This window comes from Glycine soja, chromosome 7 (assembly GCF_004193775.1).
Source record: "Glycine soja cultivar W05 chromosome 7, ASM419377v2, whole genome shotgun sequence".
In the NCBI taxonomy this organism is placed as follows: Eukaryota; Viridiplantae; Streptophyta; class Magnoliopsida; order Fabales; family Fabaceae; genus Glycine; species Glycine soja.
The window spans coordinates 16421681-16437491 of NC_041008.1; the positions used below are offsets into that span (position 1 = coordinate 16421681).

A 15811-nucleotide genomic window follows, 5' to 3' on the forward strand; every position below is an offset into this window, starting at 1 on the left:
GACTGGTATTTCATTTGAGACTGAAAGTGGGCAATTTTTAATTGTGAATTAATTTGAATTTTTAATATTTTGGCTACATAATATCATATCCATTATGTAGTCAGATATAAATATAAATCATATAATGTGTTGTAAATGTAAGAATTAATGTCTCATGGGAGAGACATCTGACTCATAAGGACTAATAAGTAAATAATTAACGATTAAGGGCTAAATTGTAATTGGGCTTAATAGGAGAAATTTCTAGAGCTAACTGCTATTTGATGGGGAGTAGTGGTTATAAAAGGGGGTTAATACCCACTAACAAATAAGGTCCCCTTCCTGACCAGAAAAGTGTTCTCTCTCACCCATAACCATCACGAACAGAGAGAGATAGAAAAGAAAGGCCAAAGGAAGTGAAATCTTATTTCTCTCATTTTTCAAAGAAATCAAAGTACAACAGAAGTTTCTACGGAGAAAGGTACACAAAACATTATCTATTGTTTATTGATTGTTTGTGAGAATCATAGGTTTTCAAGATCCTGTTGTTTCCTATAATTAATAGTCTAGGAAACCCCTTAAGAAATTTTTACATGTGGTATCAGAGCCAGGATGAAATTTATGATTCTCCAAGAATGATTTAATTTTTCCCAATTATGCATGAACCCTAATTATGAAATTTAGGGATAATTTAATTTATTCAAATTATGCATCAAACCTAATTATGAAATTTAAGGATTTTAATTTTTGTTACATGTATTTTTAATTAATGTTTTAATAACGTGTCTTTCGCGTTAATTATATTTTCTGCTGCAAAGTATGAAATTATGTATATCATGAGAAAGCTTCTGTCGTGCCATTAATGGACGTTAAGCATTTAACTAGAATGAGAGTAGAGAAAGCCATTAATTTATTTCTAATGGAAAAAGGCTAATTCAAATGTTTTGGAGAAAGCTGCGTGACCGTAAAGTAGGTTCCTTTAAATTCCATATCATGGAAAAGGCTCCTGCACGACGTTCCTGACGGGGAAGAAGAAAGGAAATATTTTGGAAATTGCTATTTGCAAACCCCTTTTTGTTATTTCCAATCCCACTTGTGATTTTTTTAAAAAAATGATTATTAAACGTAATTAAAGGATTGAAAGTTTATATTCTTTAATTAAATTAACGTGAATGTTTTGTAATTATTGGTAACAGGAAATATATATATATATGTTACATATTTGCTTGAACGTGTTTGAATGCAAAAAACACAAATAAATGTAAATATTATTTTATGGCCTGGAATGAAATTAATAGAATGACTATGAATTGTTAATAATAATAAGTATGTGCAGGCCATATATAATTGATTGGAATTAAATGTATGTTGAATTTGTTAGTCACCAAAGTGGCCAAATTTGTAAGGTTATTTAATTCCAAAATTAATGATTATTTTGATTACTCATAGAATAATGGATGCTAAATTATATGATTATTGGTTTATGGGTAATTGAAATTCATTGTTATAAGGCATTTATGGATCGCCCAAAGGTTGATTAGTTGTTCTTATAATTAATGAATATAATTGTAGGCGATTTGTGTGTATCATTAGTTTTATTTATATGCCCAAAGGAAATAGATACTACTAATTGGTGCATATTTAATTGCCAAATAATGTTAAAATTTTATTAGCATCATTATGTTTGTATGTTGTGTGTTGATGTATCACCCAAAGGAGAACATCAATATACATTGACCGTTATCTGAATGAATCATATGTATGACATATATTTTATGTCTCAAAACACTTATGTGAATTTTATTATGTAATACATGTTTTGAATTCATTAGATTCTTATGCATCATCTGTACCAATTTTAATGGGCTTAACTTCTCTGACAGAAATGAGCAAGTCCAATTTCACCTTAGTGTTTTGGATTATGATCTTGCTATGTTGAAAGAGAAGTTTGTTACTATTATTGATGTTAGTAGCAATGAAGAGAAAGTTCATTATAAAACTTGGGAAAGATCTAACAGACTCAGCCTAATGTTGATGAGAATGACTGTTGCAGACAGTATTAAGACAACTCTCCCTAAAATCGAAAGTGCTAAAAAGTTTATGTGATTAGTGGGAGAGCGCTCTCAAACAGCTGATAAGTCTATTGCTGGGACATTAATGAGTACATTGACCACCATGAAGTTTGATGGTTCACGTACTATGTATGAACATGTCATTGAGATGACAAACATTACAACAAGACTTAAGACCTTGGGAATATAATGGCTGTGAATGAGAACTTTCTTGTTCAATTTATTCTAAACTCATTATCGTCTGAGTTTGGCATGTTCTAAATGAACTATAATACCATGAAAGATAAATGGAATGTGCATGAATTGCACAGTATGTTAGTTCAGGAAGAAACGAGGCTTAAGAATCAAGGAAGTCACTTAGTCCATTATGTTAGCCACCAAGGGAATCAGGGAGCTTGAAAAGAAATTTATGAAGAAGCATGATAAAGGCAAAGGATCATTAAAGAATAATGACGACTCTTTGCAAATCCAGAAGAAAGGTATCAAAGGGCAATAATTGTCAATTTTGTGAAATTAAGACATTTCCAAAAGGATTGCCTAAAATGTAAGTCTTGGTTCGAAAAGAATGGTGAGCTTAATACTCATGTATGTTTTGAATCAAACTTAATTGTAGTTTCCCATAATACATGCTGGATTAATTCTGGATGTATGACTCATGTTTCTAACATTATGCAGAGATTCCTTACAATCCAAACCATAAGCCCAAATGAGAAGTTCATCTTCATAGGGAATGAAGTGAAAGCTCCAGTGGAAATAGTTGAAACTTATTGTTTAAAACGCAACACTGGGCATTGTTTAGATTTACTGGAAACTCCTTATGTACCTAGTTTATCTAGGAATTTAGTTTCATTATCTAAACTTGATGTTACTGCATACTCTTTTAATTTTGGTAATGGATGTTTCAATTTATTTAAGCATAATCATCTCATTGGTACTGGTATTCTTGTGATGGTTTATATAAATTGAAATTAGACAGTTTGTATGCTGAAATTGTTTTGACTCTGCATCATAATGTTGACACTAAATATAGTTTAGTGAATGAACGATCTGCTTTCTTGTGGCATAAACGTTTAGGTCATATTTCTAGAGAAAGGATGAAAAGATTAATAAATAATGAAATTCTTCCTTATCTAGATTTTATGGATCTAAATATTTGTGTGGGTTGTATTAAGGGAAAACAAGCAAGACATACAAAGAAAAGAGCTACAAGAAGCACTCAGCTTCTTGAAATTGTGCATACTGATATTTGTGGACCTTTTGATGTTAGTTATTTTTGAAAGGAATGATACTTTATCACTATTATTGATGATTATTCACGTTACGGTTATGTCTACTTACTGCCCGAGATTTCTTAGGCAATGGATGCCTTAGAAATTTACTACAATGAAGTAAAAGGGCAATTAGACATAAATGTGAAAATTATTAGATATGATAGAGGTGATGAGTATTACAGAAGATATGATGAAACAGGGCAACACCCAGATCCATTTGCTAAGCTTGTTCAGAAACGTGCATTTGTGTGCAATACACAATTCCCGGTACACCACAACAAAATGGTGTATCAGAAAGGCGTAATAGAACTTTAATGGATATGGTTAGGAGTATGTTAATCAATTAGACTTTACCCGTATCTTTGTGAATGTATGCCTTGAAAACTGTCATGTATTTGTTGAACAAGGTTCCTAGTAAGGCAGTTCCAAAGACACCTTTTGAACTGTGGACAAATAGGATACCTAGTATAAGGCACCTGCATGTTTAGGGTTGCCAGGCAGAAATAAGGATTTATAATCCGCAAGAAAGAAAATTGGATGCAAGAACAATCAGTGGATATTTCATTGGTTATCCAGAAAAGTCAAAGGGGTATATGTTTTATTGTCCTAATCATAGTATGAGAATTGTCGAAACTGGAAATGCAAGATTCATTGAAAACGGTGAAATCAGTGGGAGTACAGTTCTACAAGAAGTGGAAATTAAAGAAGTTAGAGTGCAAGTCATTTTAACTTGGGCCTCTAGCAATAAGGTGATTGCTCTTTTTAAATTGTTGTTACAAAATTAATGAAGAGGAGCAACACAATAATGAACCCATGATGCATAATGAACCTATTATGGAAGAACCACAAGAAGTAGCATTAAGGAGGTCTCAAAGAGAAAGAAGACCAGCTATTTCGAATGATTGTGTGGTATACCTACATGAAACAAAAACAAACTTAAGCATTAATGATAATGATCCAATTTTGTTTTCACAAGTTGTAAGTTGTGATAGTTCTGAGAAGTGGTTAAATGCCATGAAAGAAAAGATAGATTTCATGGAACATAATGGTGTTTAGGATCTTGTATAATTACCAAAGGGTTGTAAGAGAGTTGGTTGTAAGTGGGTCTTCAAAACTAAACATGACTCTCATGACAACCTTGAACGTTACAAGGCTAGACTTGTTGCTAAGGAATTTACTCAGAAAGATGACATTGATTATAAAGAGATATTTTACTGGTCTCGAAAGGATTCTTTCAGGATTATCATGACATTAGTAGCTCATTATGACTTGGAGCTACATCAAATAGATGTGAAAACCGCCTTTCTGAAAGGAGATTTAGAGGAGAATGTTTGTATGGACCAACCAATGAGGTTCTCAGTTGAAGGAAATGAACATGTGGTGTGCATACTAAAGAAATCAATATACAGTCTTAAAGCAAGTTTCCCACCAATGGTATTTGAGGTTTAATGATACCATTATTTCCTTTAGATTTAAGGAAAATACTGTTTATCGATATATGTATCTGAAGGTCAGTGGGAGTAAGGTTATTTTCTAATTCTGTATATTGATGATATCTTGCTTGCAGCTAACGATCTTGGTCTTCTTCATAAGACTAAAAAATTTCTCTCTAGAAACTTTAAAGTGAAAGATATGGGTGAGGTAAGCTATGTGATAGGGATAGAAATATTCCATAATAGATCACAAGGATTGTTTGGCTTATCTCATAAAGTATATATCGATAAAGTACTAGAGAGATTCAAGATGGAAAGGTGTTTAACATCACCTATTCTAATTTAGAAATGAGACAAAGTTAGTTTCGCACAATGTCCTAGAAATGATATGGAACGAAAACAAATGAAAGCTATTTTGTATGCATCAGTTGTTGTTGCATTTGAGAGCTGAATTTGTAGTATGTTTTGAGGCTACAATTCAGACTAATTGGCTGCGGAACTTTATTTCAGGGCTTGGAATTGTCGACAGTATTGCTAGGCCGCTGAAAATGTATTGTGATAACTCCGCAACAATTTTTTTTTTTGTAAAAACGACAAGTACTCTAAGGGTGCTAAGCATATGAAATTGAGGTACTTTGTCGTGAAGGAAGAAGTTCAGAAACAAAGAGTGTCAATAGAACATACTAGCACAAACCTTATGATAGTTGACCCTTTGAATAAGGGATTACCGCCCAAAACATTATAGAACATGTTGAAAGTATGGGCATTATTGTTATTGATGATCATTAAGTGTAATTTATCTTATGTATTTTTAGTGACACTCTGAGCTCAATTATGATATGTTTCTGATTACCTGTTCTCTATGTTTGCATGCATGTTTGTGTTAGAGTAATGTTAACAGGTTTTGTCTTGAATGAAGACATTATGTTGGACCAATTATGTACTCCTAACTAATGGTCATATTAAGGAGAAGACTAATTTGTAGTACATGGAAGGGACTATGTCGATTAGATGATGTACAACCGCCATGACTTGAATTGGTTCCTATTCTTAATCATGAAATTATGATGTACCCAATGTATAGAACAATTTAGTCAATTTTAATGCGCATTATGTTAGTTAATCTATTTATTTATTTAGTCCATAATGTTTATTAATGTCACATGAGCCAAGTGGGAGAATGTAAGAATTATTGTCTCATGTGAGAGGCATGTGACTCATGTAGGGACTAATAAGTAAATAATTAACGATTAAGGGCTAAATTGTAATTGGGCTTAATAGGAGAAGTTTCTAGAGCTAACTGCTACTTGATGGGAGTAGTGGTTATAAAAGGGGGTTAATACCCACTAACGTGAAATAAGGTCCCCTTCCTGACCAGAAAAGTGTTCTCTCTCACCCATAGCCATCACGAACAGAGAGAGGCAGAAAAGAAAGGCCAAAGGAAGTGAAATCTTATTTCTCTCCTTTTCCAAGGAAATCAAAGTACAACAGAAGTTCCTACGGAGAAAGGTACACAAAACATTATCTATTGTTTATTGATTGTTTGTGAGAATCATAGGTTTCAAGATCCTGTTGTTTCCTATAATTGATAGTCTAGGAAACCCCTTAAGAAATTTTTAAAGTAAATACCTATTCAATTGAAAATTTTTATAATGATGTTTTTAAATAAATATGAAGGTAAGCAATTATGTATTTATAGTTATTTTTTTAGGCTTAATTGTAAAATCTGCTCATTTATTTTGCCTATTAGGTCGATCTTTTTATTTTTTAATTCATTATTTGAGTTCTCCTATATTTTAAAATACATTATTTTAGTTTCCATAACTAATTTTAACAATTGATTATTCAATTTTAAATATTAATTAGATTAAAAAATTGATCAATATTTTCTTTAAAACATAAGAACTTAAAAAATATTTAAGAAAGGACTAAAACCATGGTCCTTAAAAAAGAAGGACACTCTTTTACTAGTACACCAAGTGCTTATTTTATGCAAAATATAGTATTAATATAAGTTTTATGCAAAAATGTTTAAAATTCAAATTTTATTCTTTTTTAATTTATTATATTTTTATAATCTTATATATTATTTTTAAAAATATAATATATAAGATTAAATTCTATTTTTACATAAATTAGAATACGTCTACTTATATAAGTTTTACTTTTATTTTATCTTTAATGTATATTTTTTTTACATAAATTATAATTTCATATAATTATAATATTTTATTATCTTTTTAATATTTATATATGCAATTTAATGACAATATTTATTATTTATATTAAGATATTCTTGTTATTTATTATAATAATATTTTTTTATTTATATTTAACTTTATTTAATCAGGTACAAATTTTTTTTAAAGAATTAAATTATATAGTAAAGATACATAAATAAATAAAATGATATTTTTTTTATTTTTTAAATATTTATGTATGTAATTTATTGACATTATTTTTTTTATCTATATTATAATAAATAAAATGAATATCTTATTATAGATAAAAAAATATTGTCGCTAAATCACAAACATTATTTAAAAGATAAATATAATATATAAAATTAAAATAAAACTTATATAAATATACATATTCTAATTTGTGTGAAAATAAAATTTAATCTTATATATTATATTTTATATATTATACTTTAAAATATAATATATAATATTACAAAAATATAATAAATTAAAAAAGAATAAAATTTAAATTTTGAACTATTTTCGCATAAAACTTATATTAATACTATATTTTGTATCAAATATTTAAATGAACACTTGGATGTAGTGGTAAAAAAGTTTACTTTTTACTTTAAGGACCATGATTCTAGTCCTTCCTTTATGCATTTTTATAAATTTAAGTTCTTATTTTTAAGAAAATATTGGTCAACTTTATAGTTAGTCAACATTAGTCACTAGCATTAATGCACAAAGAGGGTGCAAAATATAGTATCCTCAAGAAATCAGGCCAATTACGTCGCGTCATTTGGCAATGTCGTTAGAGAAGAGAGGGGTCACTAGTTAACCCCCCTCGTTCCTTCACTTTGTAACGTTTTCCTTTCCTCTTTTCCTTTCTCCTTTTTTTTTGTGATCTGCTGCCATTCCATTCTATTTCACCGGGGGCACCTTGGCCGCCGACGAGGTTGATGTATATTGGACTTAGTTTGTTATTGAGTTTTATTTTGGTTATTCACACATTCCTCATCACCTTTCTCTTGGCATTTTCATTTTCTTTAGCTCCGCCGTCGTGCCACCACCTGTCGTGAAGCCGCCATCACCGTCTTACTGACCTCGCGTCGCCAGGCCTTGCATTGGTGGTGCTGCGGAGGCGTACCACCCTTAGTGGTAGTGGCCTCCTTTCTCATGTTGTTTAGGGGTTAGACAATTAGGATTTTTCCAACCTTGTTGCTTAATTACAGGTTGAGCTGAGTTTTCCTAACCCGGTTCCAACCCTGGCCGAAAAAGAGAAAACATACAAAATAAGAAGAATCTATTCACAACTCCCCTCTTACATTTACACCCCTTGTCTGAAATAAAATAAAAACTTATATTTATACCCATTTTTCATTTGCGCATATACCTTTTTTTCTTTCAGGGCCTGACAAGTAATTTACATATCTTTAATTTGAATTGTTATCATTAATTTACATATCTTTGTTTTCCAATTTTTATTTTTTGATCAATTATTTTTCGTAGAGATTGCTATGGGAAAAAACAATTACTCTTGATGCATATTATAAATGACAACGTAATGAAGCTCCCCAAGTAACAAGTAATCCATCAACTCTTCCATCACCTTCACAAGAACAACAATTTAAAGTTCCTAGAATAGAAGTAGATATCTCCTCACTTGAGAAAGATCCAGGAAAATGTCTTTCTATTTGGAAATATCCGGTTGACCAACATGACAAGATTCTTAGAGCTTACATCAATGATGGACTGTATCAACCTAAAAATATAGTGTTTCCAACTTTTACCATTGGGAAACATTGTCGACAATTTCAACCTTTTTGGTATAATAAGTTTCCAAGTTGGTTGGAGTATTCACCTCACAAGGATGTTGTCTTTTGCTTACCTTGCTACTTTTTCAATAGCAATCATGGTGATCAAAATGATGAAAGGCATAATTTTGCTGAAGTAGGATTTAGAAATTGGAAGAAAGTCAATGATGGAAAGAATTGTGCATTTCTATGTCATGAAGGAGTTGGCCCTTACTCAATGCATAAAAGATGTCTAAAATTTTGTGATGATTTACCTGATCAATCTCAACATATTGAGAAAGTATTTGACAAACAAAGTGTTGAAATTATAGCAAACAATCGCTTACGACTAAAGACTTCTATTGATGCAATTCGATGGCTCACATTTCAAGCATGTGCTTTTAGAGGCTATGATGAAAGTCTTTAATCACTAAATAGAGGAAATTTTATTGAGCTAGTAAAGCTTATGGCATCTTATAGTTCTAATGTTGCTAATGTTGTTCTTGAAAATGCTCCAAGAAATGCTCAATATATCTCACCAAGTATTCAAAAAGAGATATTGTATATTTTTGCTAAAAAGGTACGTGCTGCAATACGTGAAGAGATTGGTATTTTTAGTTTTTGTCTTATTATTGATGAAGCTAGAGATGAATCAAAAAGAGAACAAATGACAATAATGTTGAGATTTGTGGATAAATATGGACATGTTCAAGAAAGATTTTTTGATCCTATTCATGTTGTTGACACTTATTTAACATTGAAGAAAGAAATTTCAAGTGTTCTTTCTCGCCATTGTCTTGATATTCAAAATCTTCGTGGCCAAGGGTATGATGGAGCTAGCAACATGCATGGTGAATGGAATGGGTTACATGCTTTATCTTGAAGGATTGTCCTTATGCATATTATACCCATTATCTTGCTCATCGCCTACAACTTGCTCTAGTTGCAGCTGCTAGAGAAGTTAGTCATGTTCATCAATTTTTTTGAAGTTAATTTATCATTGATTGTGAATGTTGTGACTATTTCTCTTAACCGGCATGACCAATTGCAAGTTGCACATGTGACAATAATAACAAATTTGATTGCTAGTGATGATATTGAAACAAGTAGTGGATTAAATCAAATTGGAACATTAGAAAGAGTCATAGATACTTGATGGGGATCTCACTTAAATTCTGTTTGAAGCCTATTATTCATGTTTGATGCTACTTGTGAAGTTCTTCAAAATGCTACTGAAGATGGTAATTATTCCCTTCGTGGTGATGCTAACAGTGCTTATGATATTCTCACATCTTTTGAGTTTATTTTTTTGTTACATCTTATGAGAGATATATTGGTAGTTACAAATGATCTTTGTCATGCTTTGCAATGCAAGAATCAAGATATTTTCCATGCAATGTCTTTGGTTTCCCTACTAAAAGTTTGTTCCAAGAAATGAGAGAACCAGGTTGGGATAGATTTTTCAAGGAAGTCACATCGTTATGTGAGAAGCATGAAATTATTGTTCCTAACATGACTACTTTGTATATTCCTAGAAGAGGTCGAGCTCACCACAATGTTGATCACATTAAAGTTGAACATTATTATAGTATAAATTTGTTCATTGCTACCCTTGACACCCAGTTACATGAGCTTAATAATAGATTTTGTGACAATATGGTGGAATTGCTTTCTTTGAGCTCAACTTTAGATCCTAAAGATCTTTACAAATCACTTGATGTGGAGATTTTTTTTGATTTGGCAACAAAGTTTTATCCTGATGATTTTGCTGAACAAGAGAAGTTGCATCTTATGATACAAGCTTAACATTATGAACTTGATGTTCCTTTTCATTCTGAATTCAGAAATCTATCAACAATTTTTGAACTATGTAAATGATTGGTGAAAACAAGAAAATATTTGATTTATCCTTTGATCGATCAGTTAATTTGTTTGGTGTTGACTCTTCATGTTTCAACTGTCACGACTAAGATCATTTTCTGCTATGAAGATTGTGAAAACAAACTCAGAAACAAGATGGAGGATGAATTTCTAGTTGATTGTTTGGTTACCTACATTGAGAGAAAAATTGCTGAAAAGTTTAATACAGATTTTATCATTGATGAACTTTATAATATGAAAGAATGTCGTGCACGACTTAGATAAAAGGTGCGACGTCTTTTATTTATTATAATTTATTGTTTGTATAAGGTTTAACATTTGACTTTTGCCCCCCCTTAGTTGAATCCTAAGGCAAAATAAGGAAATCAATTTTGCAATTAAACTTTTTTTTTTTAAGTACATACGGGGTGAGCTTGTGTTAAATTTAAAATTTTGTATTTTATAACTATAATTGATATTAGAATATTAATTATTTTTAAAATGTTAGAGTTTATAAACAACATTGTTAAAATTTAAAATATCAAGATTAATTAAATTAGATGCAAAGTATTGAATTGAATATTTCTTAAAATAAATTATTATTTTAATGTGTAATAGACAATTTAGATTTCATTTGCATTTATTTGACATATTATAGGTGTAAAATAAATTATTATGAAAAGGAATAATATGCATAATATTTGTACTTAAGACTTTTCTTAAGAATTTTGAACCTAATATTTAATCATTTGAATTTAATGAAGGAGAGTGCTAGGAACACTCTTCTTTAATCATTCTAATCTTATTTAGTTAAAATTTATTAAAAATTATAAAATCAGAATAAAGAATTATTAAATATAATGTGGAGAACCTAAAATTTAATCATTTTAAAATCAAATTCAACCAATGAAAAAGATAGTGTTTGAAAGAGTGTTCCTTACATTACTTGTTTTCCATGAAACATATACAATGCATCAACGATAAAAGAAAAAAATCCATGCCTTTAATTATTTATTAAACTTAATTAATTAAAATGCAGTGAAAAGATTTATATTTTCATTCAATCATAAATTTCCATGTTACATTGACAAATTTGAAAATTGTAGAATATAAATACACTGTTGAATTGAAAATAAGTAAAATCGTTAAGTGCATATAATTTTCAATAATGAATATCAATTCTAGGCAATCTTATCGCATATAGTTTTTATAGTAATATATATATATATATATATATATATATATATATATATAATAATAATAATAATAATAATAATAATAATAATAATAATAATAATAATTTATCATGATACGCTATGATTTAATTAATATTATACAATTGATATCATGAATTATATTGCCATGGTGTTACGTAATGAAGATTTTAGAATATATTATTATGATATCCAATTAAATGACATCATTGTGGATGTCATATTTTGAGGAACAAAACTATATATTTAAAGTTTTCCACATAAACCAGTCTCGTATAATCACAAACGAAAGTATTGTGTTTCCATTTTCTATATATCAAGAACAAAAAAGCCTTGCAATTCTTCTCTCATTGCTCTTATCAATGAAATGGGAACACTTATTCGAATCTTCAGTGATGGCACCATAGAACGACCTTTACAAACACCATTTGTGCCACTAAAGCTTGATGAGCCACACACTGGACTTTCATCCAAAGACGTTGTCATTTCACATAATCTCCCGGTTTCCGCTCTTGTTTATCTTCCAAAACTCACCAATGAAGCTGACAAAGTTCCAATCTTGGTCTACTTTCATGGTGGTGGTTTTGTTATTGAATCCGCTTTCTCCCAGCGTTACCATAACTTTTTCAAAACCTTTGTTCCTCAAGTAAACATTATAGTTGTTTCTGTGGAGTAAAGGCTTGCTCCAGAGCATCTTCTTCCAACATGTTACAATGATTGTTGGACTGCACTCAAGTGGGTCTCCTCCCATAATTATTCTACAAAGAATCATCCCACCAATAATGCTGAGCCATGGTGATTTCAATAGAGTTTTCATAGGGGGTGATAGTGCTGGGGGTAATATTGCACATAACATACTCATGCGTGCTGGAACTGAGGCTTTACCCGGTGATATTAAAATATTGGGAGCTATTTTATTCATCCTTCCTTTCGTAGATCAAACCCAGTTGGGTCAGAACCTGATAATAAAGATCCTAAACAAAATGTGAGGAAAAATAATGTTTGGGACTTGGTATGGCCAAATGTCCCAGGTAGGGTTGACTGGACTTGGGTGCTCTAGAATGATTGCTTGTGTTGCTGGTAAGGATAGTCTTAGGGAGAGAGGAGTTTCGTATTATGAATCTGTGAAGAAAAGTGGGTGGCAAGGAAAATTGGAATTTTTTGAAGAAAAAGATGAAGGTCATGTTTATCAATTGTTCAATGTAGAAGGTGAGAATACCAAGAAATTTATTAAGCGCTTGGTTTCTTTTCTCCAATTATCCTAAATCAATAATAAATACATTTATACTATAATTAATATATTTTTATATATATTTAATGATTCTTTGTGTTGCTGGTAAGGATGATCTTAAGGAGAGGAACTTTAATTTATATTATGAATCTATGAAGAAAAAATAGGTGGCAAGGGAAATTCGAACTCTTTGAAGAAAAAGATGAAGGTCATATGTTTATCATTTGTTCAATGAAAAAGCTGAGAATACCTAGAAATTGATCTGTGGAATATTGATCTGTGGCGTGGTTGGTTAATTATACTCCATTTATGAGTCATTAATATCATAAATGGCCTTTTAACCGATCCTAAAATTACGGGTTTACAATACATAGAGATATAGGAAGTGCAGTTTGTACTACTATCTGTAATTAATGGGTACTCTTGGTGCCTCCTAACATTAATATAATTCACTTTTTGCAGACAAAAAAAAAAAAAAAACAAGAAATTGATCGAACACTTGGTTTCTGTTCTCCAGAGTATCTGTTCTCCAGAGTAAATGCTATGATCCAATCATTCTAAATCACTAATAAATATAATGCATTTTTAGTCCAATTAATATATATTTTTATATTATCTAATAATTTTTAATTTTATATACATATATTTTGCTTTTAAAAATATTATTATTATTATTATTTTTGTTTTATATTTATAAAATTTTATGACTTGCCTATACTTATAATTTTACAAATATTAAGTTATTTAAAAAGTAACTCGGTAATTATCCTACTACATTTTCTTATTATTATTAGCAAAATAATTTAAGTTAATGAAGTTTGATGTTAGCCTATTATACATGGGGTGTCGATAGGTAAGGAAAAGGTTGTTGATTCCTACACCTCCCAAGTTGCTTTCTGAACCTTTTTTAAGGCTTATAGAATGATTAATTTAGAATGTAAAATTACATTTTGGAATGTATTTTATTTTTTTTGGCTTTCGGAATAATCAATCAGGAAGGTAAGAAAAACATTATAGGGTGTAGGAAGCAACCTGAAGGTGCATGAAGTAATAGCCTAAGGAAAACAGTGCAATTGTTATGGACCTGAACCAGGATACATTACTAACTCTAATGGATCTATTGTCTTACCAACATAAGCGAGTTTCCACTAGGAGTTGAAGTATGACGTTCATGGTTGTTAAACTCGCGATTTAAATCATAAAATCGTATGATTTTATGATTTCACTAAGGTTCGACGAGTTAAATTGGAAGCAAAATCGAAAACGGAGTAGACTCGTTCAATTTAGCGCAAATTCAGGTGTTGGGTAGACTTGCGAGTTTGCTCCGAGTCGACGGGTTTACGAAAACCCGAAACGGCGTCGTACAAAACCCCCCCGAAAATGACTCTCACGACTCTGTCTACTCACTCACTCTGCCTTGTTCAAGTTTGGTTTGGGTGCTGAGCTACTCGCGTCGTGGTGGTCTTTGTCATCGCTGTTGTGCTGCCGTGCTGTACTGCTAGTCCTCGTCATCGCAAAAGATTGAAACTTGAAAGTCCTCACTCGTCGAAAGCCCTCATTTCATGACCTAGCTCCAAGCTTTACTCCACGACGCTAAGGTGTTTTCTTTCTCAAAGCTTCTTTGTTAATTTATCTCTGTTAATTGAAACAATGCTTATTAAGGGAGTAATTGAATAGCATGTGGCAAACAACCCTGTATATCAGAAGAACCTACTGAATGAAGTGAATTTTATGCATGTTAGAGTCTTCTTAATTTTTTTTTTGAAAAACAATTAATATTCCTTTACAGATTCTTGAATGATTCTTCCATTGTTGCATAACTTTAGCAGAATTGTTTCTTATGTACACTTTTTTCTCTGTTGAGAAGCATAATCCTATCTGTCATAATTGTCTTTTTGACGAACCTTTAAACACTATATAACATGCCGCCGATTCTCAATTCTTCAACATTCAGTGCTGCCTTCTCTCTACTACCACTTCACGAGGGTCATCAATGATCCTTTCCTATTACCTTTCCCACTTGATTCTCCTAAGCTTGGACATTTCTCCACAGCGCCATTTGTAGTGACATCCTTTATAACTAAGTTGTTATTATGTGCCAACATGTTTGTGTTTCAAGCCCATTACAAGACATACTAGATCCTGTCCCTATTACATGCCTGAACCTATAACTTGCACTCAATGGTCCATTACTTGCAATGTTACCAATCTGATTTTGATATAATAATGAAGACTTGAATAGTGATGATGATTCTTGTACCACCCTAGCTTTTACTAGGAAATCCTCCAAAGTCATTTCCCCAAGTGTTTGCTGCCTTTTGAGTAGTGGCTCATTCCTGGCAAGACTATTGTTAGCTTCATTGTAGTGTGGTTGGCTTTTGTGGATCTGAGACCAAATTTCATCCATAATTTTCTTGCAAATTGGGGGAGGGACAAATAATGGCTGGGAAATGGTGGTGGGTTCTGTTGCTACTACACTTTTGCCCTTTGCAACTTTATCAAGGGTGTGTTGGACCTTGTGGCCTCAATAATCTTAAGAGGGATAGGCTTAGAATGCAGAAGAAGCAACAACAATCAATTTAACAATGTTCTATAAACATGCAAGGCAAAATTGATTGCAAAAAATTAAATAAGATAAGGGAAGAGAGAATGCAAACATAGTTTTATACTGGTTCGGCGACAACCCGTGCCTACGTCCAGTACTCAAGCAATTGTTTTTCTTGAACAGTTGTGACCCTTCATTTAAAATTTGAATTCCCAACGTTCAGA

At 31.3% G+C, this 15811-nt stretch overlaps 1 pseudogene; it reads left to right on the forward strand.

Moving 5' to 3' along the window:
- Window positions 1-12178: 12178 nt before the first annotated feature.
- On the forward strand, window positions 12179-13076 carry LOC114420422 (annotated as a pseudogene).
- Window positions 13077-15811: the final 2735 nt, after the last annotated feature.